The 22823-nt window shown below is 44.2% G+C and overlaps 1 protein-coding gene across 6 annotated transcripts in view; it reads left to right on the forward strand.

Moving 5' to 3' along the window:
* Positions 1-4941: 4941 nt before the first annotated feature.
* Positions 4942-22823, forward strand: part of HDAC4 (histone deacetylase 4) — a 475906-nt gene continuing 458024 nt past the window's right edge. For 3 of the 6 annotated variants that reach the window (XM_048870012.2, XM_075118165.1, XM_075118166.1), the window contains exon 1: positions 4942-5054. The gene's annotated coding sequence lies outside the window, so the exon portion shown is untranslated. Of the gene's footprint in view, positions 5055-5493; positions 5681-22823 lie in introns of those variants that run through there. The other 3 variants (XM_048870013.2, XM_048870011.2, XM_048870020.2) reach the window with 3 other exon arrangements.

The raw sequence follows: 22823 nt of genomic DNA on the forward strand, positions 1-22823 counted from the left end.
ATCACAAGCACTATGCTGGGATGATCACATATAAATAGGAAATTGTGAATCTATTTTATATTGTGTAGATGAGAATGGCAGGAGGTCATGCTCATGAAGGCTAAGTGACTTGTTGCCTGGGGATGTTGTGAAAGCCAAAAGTATAACTGGATGGAGGATAGGTCCATCAATGGCTATAGCCAAGATGGTCAGTGATTCAACCAAAGCCCTGGTTGTCCCTAAACCTCTGACTGCTAGAAGTTAGGCCTGGATGACAGGGGATGGATCACTTGATAAATTGCCTTGTTGTTGATTCCCTCTGAAGCACAAGGCTCGGCTGCTGTAGGAAGATGGGATATTGGTCTACATGGACCATTGGTCTAACCCAGTATGGATGTTCTTATGAATACTGAAGGATAAAATGTTTGAAGCATGTTTTATTAGTTTCAGGCATGGTGCTGAATGACTCCAAGCATAATGAGAGTGCTGCCAACCAAATCCTCAGGCCAAGCAAAAAACTACAGATGGTGAAGATCCTACAATATATTAGAATAACTGTTTAAAATATAAAATCCAATTAAACATTAAATGATTGCCAAGAAAGTATGGAGGTAAACAAAAGGGGCACAGAGGACTACTGATTGCTACTTATGGCAATTCACATAAGGGTCTCTTTTATACCCTCTAGTGGATGTTTGATACCATGAGGTGTGCATGACAGCCCTTTTACAGACTATACTAGCTGCAAAACAGAAGGGTGAGTGCATCTCAAGAGCAGGATCCTATATAGACAATTCTTCAGAAAGAATTAACAGTCTGATTGTCTGCTAATAATTGAACAGGTAGTATATGTCCAAATATTTTCATTTTCTTTCCCCCATTATTCTAACAATCAAAAATCAGTAATTTCAGATTTGCTGAAATTTACATTACCTGCACTGGCTAAATATATATGTGTCATATATAGTATGACAATCTTCTATAGCTTGTCTTATTCCTAATTTTTGTTAAAATTGGAATAGAAACAAGAAGTTTTATTTTTTTAAAGAAATTCAGTGTGTAAAACACGGTAAAAATTAGCTATAGTAGTCTATCCATTGGTGCTTGGTTCTTTTTTTGGGCTTGTATTTTAATATCCAAATTTGATCCAAATTTAAACTTTTCCACACCTTATTTCCACTTCCTTGGGGGAAAAGGGCTGGAGGTGGTGCTTTGATGTTTGTATCAGAACAGAACCTGCAATGTTCCGTGTCATCTCCCCAAAGGCAGGTTTGTCTGGGAGGATATGAAAGAAACTTTCCCACAAAAACTCAGGAGTTTGAAGCAGATGGAAACATTGGGAGAAAGTGCAGGTAGTAGAGGGCATGGTGCACCTGTGAGGCAGCCCTGATGAGAGCTGCAGGGTACCAGGCAGCTTCTACTAAAAGCACTACTAGAGAACATGGACAATGTTTTGCCCTGCAGTCTTCTCTTCTCCCTGCTTCTGCAGCTCCTCTCCTTGGCTTCTCGCTCTTATTGTCATCTAGTGAGAGCAGTTTCAGTCAGTGGGGAAAAGGGGAAGTGAATAGACACAAGCTCCTGGTGCTGAGAAAAGATGCAACATGTGGCAATGGGTCAGAAGACATTCAAAGGGAAAGCACAATCACCATTCCCACACTCAGTCAGAATCAGCATGTGAATGTGTGGAGGGGAGGAGAGACTGCTCCCTGTGCTTTCCAAGCTAAGGGCTAGTCTACACTGGCAATGCTTGGCAGTGCTTTAACACGGTTTGTGTAGTCACGGCAGAGCGCAAGGAGACAGCTCTACCAGCATTCTAAAAAAAACTACCTCCACGAGAGGCGTAGCTCCCAGCGCTGGGAGTGCGGCTCCCAGTGCTGGGGCACCGTTTACACTGGCGTTTTACAGCGCTGAAATTTGCTGCGCTCAGGGGTGTGTTTTTTCACACCCCTAAGCGAGAAAGTTGCTGCACTATAAAACGCCAGTGTAGACAAGCCCTAAGGGTCTTCTGGCTCCAGTGCACCAACTTCAACCCCCTTTACTGTCATTTATACCCCCACTTCACACCCACTCACATTCCACATGCGCCTACTCAGCATCATGCCCCAGTCTCCCCTCATCCTTATCCCCTCTGCAACCGATGTGAAGTCATCCAAAGCCCTTGCTATGTTTATTCCACACACATGCATTTCCTCCCATCCACCAGTGAATGGAAGTACATTGGGGGGTGGAGGAGGGAAAGAGTCTGCCGAAAGACCTCCTGTGTAAGCTTAGGGGAAAAGGAGCTCAGCCCCTGCTTTGAATAGATAGAACAGGAGTGGCCAAACTTACTGACCCTTCAACCTGCATACAATAATTTAAAAACAAAACAAAACGAGGAATACTTGCGCCACCTTAGAGACTAAGAAATTTATTTGGGCATAAGCTTTCGTGGGCTAAAACCCACTTCATCGGATGCATGGAGTGGAAAATACAGTAGGAAGATATATATACAGAGTACATGAAAAGATGGGGGTTGCCTTATCAATTCTAACGAGACAATTCAATTAAAGTGGGCTATTATCAGCAAGAGGAAAAATCACTTTTGTGTGGTAATCAGGGTGGCCCATTTCAAACACTTGACAAGATATGAGTAACAGTAGGGGAAAAAATTAGCAAGGGGAAATAGTTTTTAGTTTGTGTAACGACCCATCCACTCCCAGTCTTTATTCAGGCCTAATTTGATGGTATCCAGTTTGCAAATTAATTCCAGTTCTGCAGTTTCTTGCTGGAGTCTGTTTTTGAAGATTTGTGGTGAAGAATTGCCACTTTTAAGTCTGTAATTGAGTGTCCAGGGAGGTTGAAGTGTTCTCTGACTGGCTTTTGAATGTTTGAATTTTCAGAAGCTCAAGAGCCACAAGACGTGCACAACCTGCCCCACTGGGTAGCGCCTTCCGGGCCTTGGGGTTAAAGCCCTTAGATCTCCCCCCTCACTGCAGGGCAGAATCCCCTAGTCCCACCACTCCACTGTAGGGCAGAAGCCCCAAGCTCCCCCACCCTGCCCAGTCTGGTAGATGGAGAATGGTGGGGGAGACGGGGCTGGGGTGGGCTCCATGAACTGTAAAAGAGCTGTAAGCGGCTCATGAGCCACAGCTTGAGATTGAACATGGGGAAGCTAGATAGACTGTCTTTTCATTCCTATGGGGGGACACAATCCTTAGTGGACAGGATTTCCCTGTGCTTCAGGGGGAAGCCCTAATACCATTCGGTGGGGTTTCCCTTGCCTAGAGAAAACCCCACTCCTAGTGGACAAAGTTTCTTTGGCCCAGATCAATAATTGTATTTAGGTTCCTAACTTTCATTGACTTCCTCCTAAATACATTTGTGGATCTGGCTCTTTGTGCTTAGTGGAAGCCAAACCAAATTAGGCAGGTCTTCCTTTGCACAGGGGAAATCCCACCCAAGTGGGTGGAGTTTATCTGTTTTTAGGGATTCCCTGCTTTTATGAAGAGAATCCTGCCAAAAAATCCTTCCAAGCTCTGCCTGAGCTCCAGCGGAACAAAAGTAATGACTTTGCCACAGCATTGCCGATTCTTGCAATGATATCAAGAGTCATGATATTTGGTGTTTTTCTTAAAGCCTCAGCTCCTGGAGTCATGTGATGCATGTGACAATCTCAGCTTTCATTTAAAGAAAGAGTATGTTTCAAGCCCTTGTGGTTGTAGAGACAAGCTTGAAAGTGTAAACTCTGAAGACATGAAATCAGAAGGTACATAAAATGACTAAACATTTTTTTTTTTTTAAATGTTGATTTTGGAGGGCTTGGCTCATGATCTGTGAACCCTTAGAGTCAGCAATACTCATACACATTCCTTGGAGGACTGAGGAGCTGTGTCCACCTTTGAAAGCCTCCTGCAGATGGGAGAGGTTGTCCAGCTAGTCACATCCAGGAGACGTGTGAGGGAAAGGGCCACTCTCCCTGATTCCTAAGATAATTTGGGCTGCGATGGTCTGGAATACCCTGTGTTGGGTTTGGGTCAGCCACTAGTTAAAGGGGCCATGGGTTTGAGAAAGGGCTGTGTGGCCTATGGCAGACAGTACTTCAGCTGGGGCCACTCTGTTTGGGGTCAGGGGTGCAGTGCAGAGAATGGGGGTTAGTCAGTTTAGCGTCCCCCCCATCGCCACCCACATGACTCCATCACCCCTCCAGCACACCGTGGCTCCCTGCTTCCCCTTACCCCACATCTGCATTGCCCCTCACAGCTCCCTGCCCCTGCTTGCACTCTACCCTTTGCATCACCCCACACGGCTCCCTGCTTCCCCTCACCCCCCCCCCACACATCGACCCCCGCGGCTCCCTGCTCCTGCACCCCCCCCCCAGCTCCCTGCACCCCCCCCACAGCTCCCATCTTCGGCTGCCACATATCTCTTGCACCCCCCACTCCCCAGGGCTCCCTGCTCCCGCTGCCCCATCCATCCTGCACCCCACTATTACCGCCCCTTCCCTCCCACAGCTCCCTGCCCTACATTGCACCCATCCCTCCCCCCACCCCCCAGGTTCCTGCCCCACATTGCACCCCATCGTTCCCACAACCCCCTCAGGTCCCTGCTCCACGTTGCACCCCATCGCTCCTGCACCCCCTCCCCACGGCTCCCGCCGCCCTATCCCACTGCTCTCCACCACGGCTCGGCTCGCAGGCAGGGCCAGCTCTAGGTTTTTTGCTGCCCCAAGCTCCGAGAGCACCAGGGCCCAAGCCAAAGGCAAAAGACAGGCGGGCTGGAACGCCGCCCCAAGCACATGCTTTGCTGGTGCCTAGAGCCGGCCCTGCTCACAGGCCCCCCACCGCCTCACTCCCGCCCCCGGCTCCCCCCATCGCACCTCCTCCATGGAGCAGGGAATTGTGCTAAAAATAGCTGCCGCTTGCTGATTGGCGGAGGGAAAAAATGGTCGCACCACGTGACTTTCCATCTAAAATTCCAAAATGGCGGATCCCATCACAGGCTGATTCCGTTGGTGGCGCGCGCGCCGCTGTGTTCCCCCAGCGCCTGGCCTTCCCCGTGCCTTGCCGCCGCCCCGAGCGTCTGCTGCCGCCGCACAGGTCAGTACCCAGGCTCCCCCGATCCGCGCAACGTGTGCCCGCATCTATACGGAGGCAGGCGCTGTGCGGTCCCTTTAAGGCTGCGGGTATTTTTGTCCTCCGGCTTTTAATTCTGCTGAGGCCGCTCCCGACCGCTGGGTCTTTAAAGGGATGGGTCGCGCAGGGCGATTTTTCTCGGGTCTGAGTGGAGAACGCGGAGGGTTCCGGGCAGGAGGTTGATGGGCAGGTCGAAGCACCAATGGGGGGCGTCTCCGCTGTAGTGGCGGGTGCGTTTGAGCCGCTTGAAGGCTCACGCTGCACTGTGATTAGGCAGCAGCGATGAGAGGGCGGGGCTCCGTCCGCTCACCAATAGGGGAGGACGAGGTGGAGTCGGGGGCGGGTCGTGAGGTGACTGACCCCTGACGGGGCCATTCAGCGCGGGGCCTGCGGGCTCCGCTCTCCGGCGGTTCGGCGTGCCTTGGGTTTTTGTGAATGAGCCGGGTGGGGCCGGGGCTGTGATACGTCCCGCCCCCTCCGGGTCTCTGCGGCTCCACCTTCTCCTCCCCCTGCCCTCCCCCCCACCCAGTGAGCAGCGCTGCTGCCGCCTCGCTGCTGAGCGGGGCTCGGCCGGGAGCGATGCGGCCGGGGTGAGTGGAGCGGCCGAGGCGCCGGGGGCCGTGGCCCGAGAGCCGCCCGCAGGGCAGGGGGCGGGGCGGGGCTGGCTCTCTCTGGCCGGCAGCCTCCTGCCGTTTGTGTGGCCGGGTCCGGCCGTGTGTCTGCCTGGCAGTCACTGGGTGTGGGGCCGTGTGGGACACGGGGCCGGGACGGGGTTGTGTCTGTCTGGCAGTCACTGGGTGTGGGGGCCGGGGCCGGGGCCGGGGCCGGGGCCGGGAAGGGGTTGTGTCTGTCTGGCAGTCACTGGGTGTGTAAGAGGGGAGCTGTGTCTGCCTGTCTGTGTATCCAGCAGCCCCAGTGCGTGTCTGTCTGTCTGTCTGGCGGTCGCTGTGTGTGTTGCCCAACAGCTGCGCTGTGTGTGTAGGGTCGCTGGGTGTCTGGCTGTCCGTCCAGCGCTGTGTGCGCGTTGGGGGGCTGACAGGCTGTCACAGGCACTGGGGTGTGTGCGGGAATCTGTCCCTGCAGCAGGGTGACCCTTGCAGATGGAGGCAGTGAGGATTTGGGTGTGCTCACATCCCCCATCCCTCCTACTGCCCAAATATCTCCCTCCCTTCCCTGTGCAGAGGCGTGTCTGTCTCACCAAGTTAATAGTGAAGACATGTTCTGTGAAGGGGCAGGGGTATGGGTGGGGGGTTCTGGAATTAGAAGGGTTGAGCTCACTTGCAAATTGATTAAGCTGTTTACAATTCTGTTTTTTAAAGCAGTTAGCCCTCCCCACCCCCAAATTTGCCCTTTAAATTATGAGTGACAATTCATTAAAAAATTCTGATACATAGGATAGTACTATGTATATATTAACTTTAGGAAATAAACCCTTAGATAAAATGGGAATTTTCGTAGTTGAATTATTCGTAGCCCTGAAATAAAACATAAAGGAGACTGCTGGGATAAAGAGGTGCAGATAGCTCTTTAAACTGTAAGTGATTACTGTTTTGAATGCTTAGTTATAATTCCAGTATTTGGGAGATGACACAAAACAAAGCTTTGCAGTGAGTGGCCTGTGTTCTTGTAAAAGTTTTTAAAAATATGATTATTGTCCCCTATTGCCCCTTCTGCACATGTGTCTGTGCTAATATGATGATAGTCCAGGCTATACGTACATGCATGCATTAGTCAAAAGTGACTTTATCTAATGCTGACCCATTCGAAGTAGCTGTTTTGATCTTTTTAGTAAATAAAATGTATCTTATGTAAAGTGTCTGTGGACTTATGTGGGAGTCTTGTGCATTTCATGCTTATGATAGTTTTTATAACTTGTATTTTATTACCTTGGTTGAGATACTAGTAAATCAGCATTACAAAATTTTGCTTGTCCACTTATGTGAGCCAAATAGATACTTATTGATTGGCAAACAAAATAATTCTGTCTTCTTATGGAACGAGTGGACAGTAGATTGTTTTGTGTAACAAATTTTCATGATTACTTTTAGGCTGTTAATATATAACACACAATGACAGTATCAAATGAAACTTATGGGTAACATTCTAGCCTACCCCCGCACTGTGCCTTGTTCCCTTTTCCCCCTGACTTGCTGTGTGTTTAAAAGGGAGTTTTACTGTATGAAATGTTGGTTTGTGCAACAATGTTCATGTCATAGTTTAAAAAAATTAATTATAATGTATTGGGAGCAATGGGAAGAGAGGTGTTACTGAACTGTTGTGTGTGGGTTTATGCTGCAGGAATTTATCAGGAAAAATGCTGTGTGCAATACTTGAGTTTCTTTAATCGTTTGATTTGTGTGTGTGTGGCATTGTAAGTGCAGCATGACCTCTTAAGCAAACTCACTTTTATTACATGATGATTATTTAATATTATACCAAGACACCTCATACCATTTGGAGGGGAGGTAAAACTGATCCATTCGTTTCTTCAAAGTACATGTAATGCTATTAAGTGGCTTATGTACGTATTTGCATGACACTGAAGGTTTTTTCAGTTTGTCATTAGATTTGCTGTGACAACTTTCATATAAAGCTTTGCATACATTAGAGTTGTCACTTTCAAAATGTTGACATTCATTTACTATAGATTTGCCTAATATTTTAGGGGGGAATTTATGGAAGTTTTATTTCACAAGTAGCTGAGCGGTCTGTGAGAGAAGTGTGGGTGGACTGGGCAGGTGAAAGTCATCCACCAACCTGGAATCAGGGCACCCAGAACGTAGTAGCTGTGTATTGGGGTCACTCATCACAGTATGGATCCTCTGGTTTCACCTCATCCACATCTGTCTATTTGGGCTAGTGTAGAGATGCCTGTATTTTACTTTCTGCATAGCCCCAATGCGAGATTTAAGTCATGTAGAGAGTCTTGTATTTGCACTCTGTACCTAAGGTGAGTTTCACCTTTCTTGAAGGAAGGTGTCAGAGTACATCTGGATTTACTGCTGTTACATAGCATCAATAAAAGTGACTTGTATGGTGTTCACTACTGTTAGTGCTTTCTGTTGCAGCCAAAAGTTACCTGAAGTTATCTAGCTTAATAAGATTTCTTAAAAAGGACAATATTTTTAAATAGCTAAGGAACACAAAAATTTAAGTTTTTAAAAATTTAAAAATCTTGACAGGATTTCTTTTTTGTAATGTGACCTGTCATTGATTTGAATTCTAATAGTGGCTGAAGGACCAGAAATTGTTTGAGTTTTCACATTAAAAGATACTGTTGTAGCTCCAGAGTCTGCCTGAAAGATTTGAGGGGGCACTGAATTAAGAAAGCTCAGCTGCTTGTATACAAATATCCAGCAATTACAAGGCACCAAAATTATTGCACAATTCCATTGTTACCATGGCAACATGTTCACTCAATTACAGTTGGAAATGTAAAATGCCACCCAGTTAGAAGAGACCACATTTTTTTTTATAAACCAAAGTATGTAAGAGAGAAACTTCATGAATCTTGTGCTGTTTTTATATTTGCATGTGTATCTTATCCGATATCCTTCATTATTAATATCAGTTGTGTTCACTTATTTTTGGACCTTTAGAATGCCATCTTTCAACTTCAGTATTTAATTTTGCTTCAGGGTTTAGTTTAGAAAGGAAAAGTGGATTAAACCAACACACAAATATTCTGGAAATAAAATGAGAATAGAGGGGAAACTTGTCAATTATTTAATAGAGGTAACGTAAAAACAAATTTGAGTAAAAGCCGTTGTCTCATCTGGTGGAACACACTTGAAGAATTTAGTGTTCATGGGCCAAGATTTTCAACATACTGGTAAGTACAACAGATGTAATCAGACAAGTCTGAACAGAAGATAACTTTAGGGGGTCAGTGGTAAGAAAGCAGTGAAAGTAGAATCCCAGGATGCCTTGTTATAAGGAGTAGCTAGGAACCAAAAATTAGGAAACAGCAGGATCTGTGCATAAAGTTTCTGATACGGGATTGACAACATAAATTAGATCTCTTTTGTCTACTGAAGTTAATCAGCAATTTAAAAAAACCTTTTAAACAAGGTCGTGATGGATATTACAGATTTTCAGTAATCTAGTTACTTGTATAGATTGTTTAAATTTATAAGAACACAATACAAAATTGTACAGTCAACATACAAATTTCAGCTTGATTGTGAAGCTTTAAAGTTTCAAGAATGACTTCAGATTCAAATACTTTGATAGAGGATGGTACAAAAGGAAAAAAGGTCTCTTCCATACCAGTTTCTGAACCAGTTTCTGAACTATTGGTATCTCAAAATTAATAGACACACTTGAAAAAACAGGTGACTGTGAGCCAGAGGTAGATATGAAAGAGGAGGGTGGGGACTTTACAAGTGATGTCCATGAATTGTCACACACAGCTTTTGAGAGGTTGCTGTCCCTGAGCCACTCTGTCACAGCAGCTTCTGATAAAATGTGGGTGAAAGTTACTGCTCAGCTCCCCTCTAGCTGCTGGAAAGAAGAAACAGTCTCTTCCCTTTCACTTTTCCTTAGAGCTTCTTCAGTGTATGCGGGGGAGGGTTTCTAGTACTTCATCCATCTCTTGGAACCTTCTTTCTACTGTGTGGATTTGGGTTGGGAGCAAGTCCTCCATGCAATCTGCAAAATTCTTCACTACCATGAATTACTCTTTTATGTATGCAATTGCAGGTAGTTTTCTGAAGCAGCAGCAGCTTGAATTGACCTGATTTGAGTTTTATTTCTGCTCAAATGTTACACATTAAAACTTCCAGTTTCTTCTTGATATACTCTGATGCTACTATGAACATCAGCAGAGGTTCAGGAGTTGCCTGTCCGCAGGCTCATGAAAACATGGAATCAGTTCTCATTCTTTTAGCATCTGGGCTATCTTTGCAATCATGTGCGAAATAAGAACTTATTAAAAAACAAAAACTTAGTTTTTACAGAAATTGATGACTTTAAGCTCACTATCCCCTGGCTAGACAGCTAGAGACAGCTTTCCACTTACCTCTGTGGGGTAGATTTTTAAAGCTGTGTCCAATTGTGTCCTTGCTTTGAAGATGTAGAATGTATGAAATCTCTGCGTTCGGGCCCTGATTGTACCACCTATGCACTATAAATTGCACGGTTTCAGAGGCTGGGCTCAGCAGTCTGCCTGCAGGCTTGGGGCCTAGGCTTGTAGTTTAAGGAAGTTATAAGCAGTTATTTTGTTTGAAAATGCATAAAACGTATCAAAGAAACTAGTCGGTACAAATGTTGGACTTGATAGGTGTAACTCTTCTTCCTTAAGCATTTAGTCATATTGCTAGTGCCCTTCAGAATTTTGAGAAGTGGGGAGTAGTCAGTGATTTTTTTTTTTTTTAAGGTAACTTCAAAGGTAGTCTGTATCTCAAACCTTGTTGCCTGAGAGAGGCATTTTTCCTAATTTTTTTTCTTTAAGTTGAATATTTTCTTTATTGTAAGATATGTTCAAATCACTGGTCTTTGAGGGAAGGGTAAACAATAATATGATGTTATATGCACTTAAATCCTGGGTGTATTGAATGCTTGGGTACATGCAACCTAAGGCCAAAGATGAAAACTTGCCTTTCTTAGATTCCTTGAAAATGCTACTAAAATTGCAGTTAGAGCTCATACTACCCTTTTGGAAGGTGTCGACTGTAACTAGACCCCTGCACTCTTTCTGAAGTACAGTATGGTGTCCTATTGGCCAAGTGGAGGAAATAATTATCAAGGTAGTAGTCTATGTAGAAGAAAAGTCAGGGCTTCAAAAAATTGATAGTTATAGCCCAAGGCCTAAACTAATATGCCTGGGTGAAAATATTTGCTACTATGCTCCCTGCAATTTAAAGAAAGAAAATCGCTCCAGGCCACTTGATAGTATGTTTTAAATACTGTTAAATATGGTATTTAACAACTTTCAGTGTAATAGATATTTTTAAATGTGACTTATTACTACGGTTGAATGAATAGTAGAAGAAATATTCATTGACTATATATGATAATACGCCCAGAAGTAGTGTATGTGCAGAATAGTATTTGCCTAGCTACTGTGCTGGTTGAAAACCACAAAAAAGTATTAATGGAGTACAGTATTTGATGAACACTGATACCATTAATTATTTGCCAAGTTTTCTTCAATCAGTACTACTTACTACATGCTCTGGTATTTTCTTTTCCTTCCTGTCTTCACTCAACATTTCGTTTTTCCTGAGCTACCTTTGGTTAATTCCCTCTTACTTCTTTTATTCCTTTCCTTGCCTTATGTTCTCTGCTGTCTCCTATATAATGTCTCCTTTCTGCTTCTCCCCAACCCATAAAGCCACATATTGGAGTTAAAATTTTAACTAGACTCCTTGTGGCTGAAGCACTAAATCGATCATCTGAGGGCTTGTCTACACTAACTGCTGGATCAGCAGGCAGCGATTGATCCAGCGTGGGTCAATTTATCATGTCTAGTATAGACACAATAAATTGACTGAGCACGCTCTCCTCGACTCCGGTATTCCACCAGAATGAGAAGCGCAAGCGGAATCGACGGGAGAGCATCCGCTGTCGACTTACCGCAGAGAAGACACCGTGGTAAGTAGATCTAAGTATGTTGACTTCAGCTATGCTATTCATGTAGCTGAGGTTGCGGATCTTAAAGTGACCCCGTGTATTAGTGTAGACAAGCTCTCAGACTGATATGAAATAAGTGGCAGGCACTGAACAGGGGTAGCTTTCCTGAATTCATCCCTCTGCTTTGTTGCTGCTGAGAGTCAGTTTCTAATACTTGACCCTTCTCCTAGTTGTCATTTTTTTAGCCCATTTCCCCAAATAATAGCTTTGGTGTCCGACTTTGCTGTTGCTCTCAACTTTCTCAAGTGTTGGCACAATGAAATTGACCTGATTCTTTTCAGTTTCATTGCTGCCTAGAGGTCTGAAAAAAGCAGTGAAAACTGGTGAGACTTTGGGTCAGTTTTCACTCTGCTACAGATTGTGGGTGCTGAGAAGCAGCACGGGTATTGGAGCTGTCTGTAGAACCAGGAACACAGCCGTACATCATCACTTTATTCAGTTCACATTTTGCAGGCCGCCTCAACCATAAGAGCTAGATAATTTTTTAAAAAATGAAAACTTACCTTCTGCAATCTTCCTGCTTGCCATGCTCTGTTCAAGTTCTTGTATGCTTCCCGCTACTGTAGTATCTGAGTGTCTTGGATAAGCAATTTTTCTTGCTATTTGATGGTGTTAACTAGGAAACTGAAGTGGAGGGATGCTTTATCCTACAATGGGCCACGTTGATCAGGCGATGTGTGATATATGTATGGAGTGATTCTTGTCCTCACCAGTGCTGTCTAACCAGTAAGCAGGATATTTGGGTAATGCCTCTTTACCTAAAAAGGATTTGCACGGTTAAACTCAGAAAAGAAAACAAATACTGCCTTGTGTTTCCTTGATGGGGTTCTTGTGTTGTCATGACAGTCCTAGAAAAAGTTAGAGAAGGGGAGAAAAGTATGAGAGGGAATATGGTGGGGGACACACAAGTTTATAGAAAAGCAGTAAAAGAAGAAACAAGAACAGACTATAAAAATCCCTTGGAAAGCTTCTATAGTTCTTCCTCTGCAAGGAATTTATGCTTGGCCTGTCTTTTATGTAAATATAAAAATTCAGCCTCAGTTGTGGTATTTACTGTTGTGCACATCTTGATCCAGTTCATTTTTTTTTCCCCTCTTGTTTTCCTGGTGGATACATCTGAGAGTAGTTTTGGTGACAAACTGTTTCAGATGGCATTGTAGTAGTACTGAGGAATGTATGGGGATTTGGGGTCACAGACCTATGACAATCATGTCCCCTATTCTATTAATCGAACCATAGTTTCAAATATAAAAGTATTTTCAAATAACATCATCAGAGAGGAACCTCACACTTGTCTGACAAACTTTTTGTTTGGCCTTGACTACTACACATACAATTTTTGGTCCCTAGTGCGATAGAGGGGCCTAGAGCTGGAAACCAGTTTGGATGGTCTGAAGACTTCAGGTGCACATTCGCAGTCTCCTAATTTCAACTAGTGAAGCATAGCGCAGGTCCCCGGTGGTGGCAGCTTCACCCTCCTTCCCCCCAATCGAAAAGCCCATCTTAGTAGGATTCCATCATGTGTTAACTCAAGATGGTACTGAATATGTTGACCCTATTTTAAGGAATTGGTAATTACTATACTCCTTTAACAATATGTCTCCAGAAGAGAGACAGAAAGGAGGTAATGCCGTGGGGGGGCAGGGAGCCGTAGGGGTGTGTGTGTGATGCAGGCAGGTGATCAGATGGGGAATATGTATAGCTGGGTACTTTTCCTCTTCTCTCTGTGTAGCTGAAACTGAATACCCAAGACAATGCCTCAGGTGCAATCTGGTTGTCATGTCTGTGGTTGCTGGTGTGTTGAACCTCTCATTTTGTAAAGTCTGACCTCCTACAGACCTGTCCTATATATATCTGCATAAGGAGGGCTAGGATTTTATAACAAACGTGTAAATTATTGAGCTGAGACAGTAATGAAGCAGAATACTTCTTTAAAAATAAATTCTAGGATTGGAACATCAGTAATTTGGGGATCTGTACAGTGAACACAACAATAGCAGCACTATATGGTGTTTGAGGTGACCTCTTAAAGATGCGTTTTCATTCTGAGGAAAGCACTAGCATCTGATTACATTTGTGTACATTTACCTTTCACATATACAGTAGAACCTTGATAATTCATACTCCTTACTTTTTGGAACGATTTAATAGTGCTGTAGTGAGGTCTCCTATTAAGATTTAATTACTTTTATAAATTAATTACTTTTATCAGTGTACGTTGATTTATTATAAATAAAACTAAATTACACTTGTCAAATGAACAAAATAGCTTTGGTTTCCTTATTCAGTTTGCATTAACTGAATCTTGAGAAACAGTAAGTAATTCATCATAGGCCAATCATTAGCACAAGTTAGATTCCCCTGTATTCATTCATTTTCCTAACTTGCAAAGCTCTCAGAGGGGTAGCCGTGTTAGTCTGGATCTGTAAAAGCCGCAAAGAAACACTGAACAGCTCACTGATACACAGATACCCTCCCACCAACAGCACAAGAAGAAGAACTCCACATGGACTCCTCCTGAGGGTCGAAACAACAGTCTGGACCTATACATAGAATGCTTCCACCGACGTGCACAAGCAGAAATTGTGGAAAAATAACATCGCTTGCCTCATAACCTAAGTAGTGCAGAACGCAATGCCATCCACAGCCTCAGAAACAACCCTGACAAAATAATCAAAGAGACTGATAAAGGAGGTGCTGTTGTCATCATGAACAGGTCTGACTACCAAAAGGAGGCTTCCAGACAACTCTCGAGTACCAAATTCTACAGGCCTCTTTCCTCAGATCCCACTGAGGAATACACTAAGAAACTGCACCATCTACTCAGGACACTCCCTACACTAACTCAGGAACAAATCGACATACTCTTAGAGCCCCGACTGGGGTTGTTCTATCTACTACCCAAGATCCACAAACCCAGAAATCCTGGACGCCCCATCATCTCAGGCATTGGCACTCACTGAAGGACTGTCTGGATATGTGGACTCTCTACTCGGACCCTATGCCACCAGCACTCCCAGCTATCTCCATGACACCACTGATTTCCTGAGAAAAATACAATGCATTGATGATCTTCCAGAAAACACCATCCGAGCCACCATGGATGTAGAGGCTCTCTACACAAACATCCCACACACAGATGGAATACAAGCTGTCAGGAACAGTATCCGTGATGATGCCACAGCACAACTGGTTACTGAGCTCTGTGACTTTATCCTCACGCACAACTATTTCAAATTTGGTGACAATATACACCTCCCAACCAGTGGCACCGCTATGGGCACCTGCATGGCCCCACAATATGCCAACATTTTTATGGCTGACATAGAACAATGCTTCCTCAGCTCTCGTCCACTCACACCCCTTCTCCACCTATGCTACATTGATGTCATCGTGGTGGTGATGATGACCCATGGGAAGGAAACCCTGGAAGAATTCCACTATGATTTCAACAGCTTCTACCCCACCATCAACCTCAGCCTGGACCAATCTACATGGAAGGTCCACTTCCTAGGCAACACAGTGCAAATAGGTGACGGTCATGTTAACACCACCCTATACCGAAAACCCACCGACCGCTGTGCCTACCTTCATGCCTCCAGCTTCCATCCTGGACACACCACACAATCCATTGTCTACAGCCAAGTGCTGAGATACAACCACATTTGCTCCAACCCCTCAGGCAGAGATCAACACCTACAAGATCTTCACCAAGCATTCTCAAAACTACGCTACCCACACAAGGAAATAAGGAAACGGATTGACAGAGCCAGACGTGTACCCAGAAGCCTCCTGCTGCGAGACAAACCCAAGAAAGAAACCCCCAGAATTCCACTGGCCATCACATACGGTCCTCAGCTAAAACCTCTCCAACGAATCATCAGTGATCTACAACCCATCCTGGACAATTATCCCTCACTTTCACAGCCTTGGGAGGCAGGCCAGTCCTCACCCACAGACAACCTGCCAACCTGAAGCATATTCTCACCAGCAACTAGACACTGCACCATAGTAACTCTAACTCAGGAACCAATCCATGCAACAAACCTCGATGCCAACTCTGCCCACATATCTACACCAGCGAACCATCACAGGACCTAACCAGATCAGCCACACCATCACCGATTCATTCATCTGCACGTCCACCAATGTAATATATGCCATCATGTGCCAGCAATGCCCCTCTGCTATGTACATTGGCCAAACTGGCCAGTCCCTATGTAAAAGGATAAACGGACACAAATGAGATATTAGGAATGGCAATATACAAAAACCTGTAGGAGAACACTTCAGTCTCCCTGGACACACAATAGCAGATTTAAAGGTAGCCATCCTGCAGCAAAAAAAACTTCAGGACCAGACTTCAAAGAGAAACTGCTGAGCTTCAGTTCATTTGCAAATTTGACACCATCAGCTCAGGATTAAACACAGACTGTGAATGGCTCGCCAACTACAAAAGCAGTTTCTCCTCCCTTGGTGTTCACACCAACTGCTAGAAGAGGGCCTCATCCTCCCTGGTTGAACTAACCTCCTTATCCCTAGCCTGATTCTTGCTTGCATATTTATACCTGCCTCTGGGAATTTCCACTACAGTCATCCGATGAAGTGGGTATTCATCCACGAAAGCTTATGCTCCAACATGTCTGTTAGTCTATAAGGTGCCACAGGACTCTTTGCCGCTTTAGCAAAGCTCTGTATTCCATCTTTTCTGCAATCCTGCAGGGAAAAATGCAGAATTTGTAGCACTGGGGTTACATCCCTACTAATAACTTCCAATATCAAACTACCTGAAGCAAGAGAATCTAGTATACTAGAGAGAGCCCTTTTTAAACCATGAGCCTCTAATGGCAAAAGGGAAAAACAGGAATGCTAGCCAAGGAAACTTTTTCTAATGTTCTGTTTTTTCTGTTTTCTTCAGGGGGATAGTCATCTTGAATGATATTTTACTTCATTTTAACACAGGGTTAATCTTGTAGCTTTTACAAAACTCTGTACTCTGTTAACATAGTTTCAGTGTTAATTACGCTGATATGGTTTATAGAAACACTTTAAGTCTGCTCTGAATAAAAATGTGCATGTTAGGGTTTTCTGGTTTAGCGTTGTTTATAAAGCAGTTAGTTTTATGCAGTTCAGATGCTTTTGTTGGATTGACGCTTAAGCCTGAAACAATAAGTTAGTTCTATTGTATGACAGCCTGAACCAGCATTCAAAGTGGAAGTGTTGTTCAAACCATTATGGAATTACTTTTTCCCTAGGGAATTGCGCAGTCATCTGGTTGTGTGTTGGTATTTGTTCTAGATTGTGTTGAACTTCAGAATATAGGTTCTTCTTATCAGTCAAACTGGACTGACTCTTTTGGCATAGTTTCCTATAAAATATGTAATTGCCAGTCTAGTATTATGTCTAAATAGTACAGCATAGCCAAGTAAAAAGCAGATGTTAATTATTTAGTATTGGCTTATTTAACAGTATACATTTTAATTTAAACATTATTCAGCCTGTATAATTTTAAAAACCAGAATGAACTGTAAGATTGAGACAATTTAACTTAGGAAGGAAGGTGTGCGCAAAGGAGCGATAGGGAGGGATTAATGCTGAAATTAAGGCTGGTTCTGTTCTGCTTTTAGTGACTAATAATTTGAAAGAGGAAGGGTTAAACATACTCCATCTTTCACTCACACCAGTATCAGCCTTAACTTTCAGCTTTCTTACTGGGGTTTTCAGTTTAACAATCTAAAGGTTATCTAACTCCCAAGAATGAGGGAGACGGGTACACCTCACAGTTCTGATTCAGACATGGAAGGTCCCAGTAATCTTCTTGACTATAAATTCTCTAACTTTCCCATATTGTGTATTATGTTTAACTCTTGAGGTTTATTAAAAAATATTCTCATCTGTTATGTAATGAACTAAGTAGCTTTTATCCACAAGACTGCAGGGAACTCTGTCTTCTTTATCTGTCAGATGCAGTGTAATTGTAGCTGTGTTGGTCCCAGGATATTAGAGAGACAGGATGGGTGAGGGAATATCTTTTATTGAGCCAGTTGTCAAATAGAAGAACAGATTTCTGTGGCTCTAAAGTTTCTCTCCTATTCTGTTGGTCTGCTTACCTAGGCAGAGCATGTAATTTCTAAGAATGAAGTCAGTTGCTCAGTGTTCCGTGGAACAGTGAAACTGACCATTTCTTGGTACTCTCGTACCTTACTTACCATTACAGGAACCCTCTTACTGACACCTACAGGGAGAGGGGTGATTCTTGGAGGATACACTTTGAAGCTCCTCCTCATTGGTATGAATAGTAATTGATACCATCCTCTGTTCTGTATGGTCTCCTTCAGTGGTCATATTAGGACCCTTGGGCAGCCTACTGTCAGAAATTTTCTAGTGCCTCTAGCCTTGCTTGCTGGGATTATCTGGACAGACAGTCTCCTCCTCAATCTATTACACTAGGAGGGTGGTGAAGCCCTGGAATGGGTTACCCAGGGCGGTGATGGAATCTCCATCCTTAGCGGTTTTTAAGGCCTGGCTTGACAAAGCCTTGGCAGGGATGATTTAGTTGGTGTTGGTCCTGCTTTGAGCAGGGGATTGGCTGAGATGACCTCCTGAGGTCTCTTCCTACCCTAAGTCTATGATTCTATTCTATGATTCTGCTCGGCTATCTGAGCAGCAAGAGGAAGAGGCTACGGTGGAAAAGGACGCCACCTCACAGCTAATCTCTTCCAGATGAGGCCATGATGTCTCCCCCACTCTCCCTGGCTGATGACTTCAGACGGTTTCAGGGCCTTGTGAAAGAAGGTGGCAGATTCTTTGCAAGCATCCCTTGAAGTCATAGTACAAACTGTTGGACATTTTACAAACAGCATTGTCTGCTTGACTGGCCTTGCCCATTTATGAGGCACTTCTGGATCCTGGCAACAGTACCACCTACTTGCAAGTGTACTGATAAAGTTTTCTGCCCAGCCAAGGGTTCTGAATTTTTATTTACCACCCTTCTCCTAATTCCTTGATCACTGAAGCTATAAACGGGTATGGAAGACAGCACCACACTCAATTGATGCCATACGACAAGATTCAAATATCTTTATTTTTTTTTTTGAACGTAAAAGGTATTCATTTGCAACCTTGCAGTTTAGGATTGCCTATACCAAGTTTTTATGGCCAAGCATAATCACACCAACTATTGCAAGCTTCACTCCTTTTATTGAACACCTTCCAGGAGAGCACTGAGAGCAGGTCCAAGCCATCATAGCTGCGGGTTGGCTGCTTGCCAACACTTTTACAGGCCTTCCTGGATGTTGCTGACACTGCTGCTTGTTCCATCTCCACAACAATTGTTACATGTCGGGCATCTTGGCTCTAGCTCTCTGGATTCCATAGGAAGGTCCAAAATACAGTTGAGGGTCTTCCTTTTGATGGTTTGAAACTTTTTACTAAGAACACTGAGTCATTTCCATGTGTTGACAGGCTTGAGAGCCACCTTGAGATCTCTTGGAATCTACACACCTGCAAGTAAATGGAGATCCCGGGTAGCTCAGAGATCCCACCCCATCCAGTTGTCTGGATTCCAACCCGAGCCTCTGAGGAGGAATCCAAAGTTTCAGAAGAATAGACAATCCACTAAACCTGGTTCAACTACAGAACCCTTTTCATTATTAAAACATCAATTTTGACGGGCAGGTTGAGGGTCTGAATCATCCCTGTGTTTTTGCTTCTCCAGTTGCAACAGTTTGCCCACCTCCCTCCCTTCAGGGACACTCTCCCATTTTCAGCTGTCTTGAGAATAGATTACATCTGACAAATGGATCTTGGAAGTCCTAACATTGAGATGCTCCATCCATTTTTACCTCCCTTCCCCGACCCCCTTCTGGGACCCCTCTCTTGAGCATTTATTGAGGCAGGAAATCAACTTTAACATGGCCAAGAGAGGCATGACCTTACCTGGATGTCTGCCAAACAATCAGCCTTCTGGCTGCTACTCATCTACTTCCTTAAGATGCTGGTTGGGTTCTTCAGTTTAGGAGTAAGTTTCTTTCAAGGCGTGACTCCTCAGTGGTTCCTGGAAATAGAGACTTCTTGCTCTGTGGAAGTACAACAGGTATTGTTGAACAGCAGGACATAATCCACCCAAAATACTTCCCTTCCGAAGTGGAGATGATTCAACGATTGGTATGAACAGCAACATCTTCCACCTACTTATTCTTCCCTCTCCGCTGTTCAAGGCTTCCTCCTGAAATCAAAAGACAGGATTATCTTTTTCTATCAGAATCCACTTGTGGCTATAACAGCCTTTCATTCCTCAGTTGAGGGATTCTCAGTGTGGCTAGCCCTGCAACAATGAGATTTATCAAAGGATTGGGGAACCTTTTTTCCCTTGAGTGAAAGAATTACTCCTGTTTGGGATCTAAACTTCATAATCAGGTGTCTTTCATGAGACCTCCCTTTGGATCGATGACTATCTGTTCCCTTCTTAACCTATCCACAAAGATGGTTGAAAAGTTGGGGAAATAGGAGCACTAATGGCAGACCCATTCTTTATAGTATTTTTCAAGAACGTTTTATTATATCTGTGATCTAAATTCCTACCTAAGGTATTGTCCAAGTTTCAGATTAACCAGGTCATCCATGTGTGTTTTCCCCCCTAAAACCATACCAGACGAGGAAGGATGCTGTTTTACATAAACTGGATGTCAGGAGGGCATTACCTTTCTATCTGGACGTAACCAAGTCCTGTAGGAAGTCTCCTGGACTGTTCATGTGAATTGCTGACAGATCTAAAGGGTCCACAGTCTCCACACAGAGGCTCTCTAGAGGGATTTCTGGATGTCATTTCCTGTTCTGAATCTGTTGATATACAGCCTCCTTCTAGGGCATTGGCCCAATCCACAAGGGTGCACTCTACCGCAGTGTCACTGATCAAGAACATTTCTGTCGCTGAAGTCTGCAAGCCTGCAGCTTAGACTTCAATACACACCTTTCCCAAATGTGTGGTGGTCTGTTTTTCCAGATTGGATACTGCCCTTGGGAATGCAGTCTTGTCTACAGTCCTGGATTCTGATCTGAAACTCCCCCTTCACCTGGGGGTATTGCTTGGTAGTCACCTGAGGTACCAGTAGGGACACTTCAAAGAAGAAAAAGTTGCTCACCCTTTGCAGTAACTGGAATTCTTTGAGATGTGTGCCGCATGGGTGCTCCACTACCGGTCCTCCTTCCCCCTCTGCTTTGGAGTTTTCTCTATGAGACCGTGCAGTGGGGAAGGTTTGCCCACATACCCTGTCTAGTCTCTGCATGGGGTATGAGGATGCATAGGGCACATGCATGAGCCAACGAGCCACTGAAGATCTCCAATCAAAGGTGCATAGTGCGTGTGCACACCTGAAGTGGAGCAGCCGTAGGGATGCACATCTTGGAGCACTCCCAGTTACTGCACAGGGTGAGTAACCTCTCCATTCTTGTTAATTTCACAGTTCAGCTTCTGAAGATTGTGGCTGTGGTAAGAGAACACAGGTCTTCCCTTCCCTGCATATGCAGTCAGAGGAGCAAATGGTTTGAGTTCCTGTCTTGGCTGCTTATATTTCCTGAACAGCAACAGTGACTAGATTTTTGTGAACTTCGATTTCACTGCTGCTGTCAGCCTGTAATCAGCAGCAGTAAAATGGACCTGAAATCTTGCAAAGTTCAATTTTGTTGCTCCTGGCGCTGACCAGCAAGCCTCAGCCACTCGGGAATTGGCTTAGGACCTGCAGAAATGCATCCTGCAGAGTAGGCTCAATACTAAATCTTTTAACTGTCTTATAGTGCTTTGATCAGTGGTCTGTGGTGACTGTGAAAAGGGAAAGATTGTGTCTCTGCTTTTCAACTATAGTCAAGTGTTTGGAAGTCCTTTCTCCAGTGTAGAATCTAGAACTCTGCTAGAAAACAAAACCTGTGAGTTAAACTTCTTTCTAAATCCAGTGGATTAAAAGCAGAGATTTTTGGTAATGAAAGCTCTTCCTCCTGGTTGTTTACTGAATAGACATTTGTCTCAGTGCCTCTGCCTCTCTTTTCCTCTTTTGTTTGGAATAAGAGCTTTTTTACAGTGGATTCCTTCCTCTAGGAATTTTAGCTTCTGTTTTCCTCACCTGCCTTCCCCCAGAGTCTTGTATTTGAAATGAAAAGCAAGGATTGGGGCAGATTCCTTTGTCACCAAAAGATTTGCTCCAACTCTTACCCATAGTCAGAGGTTCTCAGCAGCTCCTTATCTCTTCAGGATCACTTAGAGACAATGACAGAGCAGTTTTGAACTAATACTACATCTCACCAGAGCCTGCGCAATGTCTCATAGCCTGCAAGCAAGTTCAGGAGAAGGGAGAAAAGTTTTTGATGCTGAAAATGGACAGTATAAACTCAGATGGGCTGATGGCCTTGTTGGAGAAATTGCACTGCAGATTCAGTGGTAGAGATGTGATTTGTATCATTAAGTGTACTACCAAGAAGATATGGGTGAACTCGTCAACGTTACTGAGAATTGGGCTGGCCTGCTCCAGGAGGAGCAAGACCCAGTTCAGTGCTTCACCGATCAATAAACTGATATTAAACCCCATCTTGATCCCATCATTGAGATACATTGCGGCACTGGTTAAGAAAACCACAGCACTTTGGTGGTCCCCATCAAATCTTTCTGGCAGCAGAACCTTTGGGCCAAGTTCTAAAGGTACCATGGCTGGCTATACTTCTGTACCAGATGACTGGAGAATAGCTAATGTGAGGCCAATTTTTTAAAAAAGGCCCCAGAGGTGATCCTGGCCATTACAGGCTGGTAAGCCTAACTTCACTACCAGGCAAATTTGTTGAAACTGTAGTAAAGAACAGAATTATCAGACATCTAGATGAACATGATTTGTTGGGGAAGAGTTAACACTGCTTTTGCAAAGGGAAATCATGCCTCACCAATCTCTTAGAATTCTTTGAGAGGGTCAACAAATGTGGGCAAGGGTGACCCAGTGGATACAGTGTACTCGGACTTCCAGAAGCCTTTGACAAGGTCCCTCACCAAAGGCTTTTAAGCAAAGTAGGCATTCATAGGGTAAGTAGTAGAGCGAGTCTGAGACATAAGTCCTTGTA

Source organism: Caretta caretta, chromosome 11, assembly GCF_965140235.1.
Source record: "Caretta caretta isolate rCarCar2 chromosome 11, rCarCar1.hap1, whole genome shotgun sequence".
Taxonomy (NCBI): domain Eukaryota; kingdom Metazoa; phylum Chordata; order Testudines; family Cheloniidae; genus Caretta; species Caretta caretta.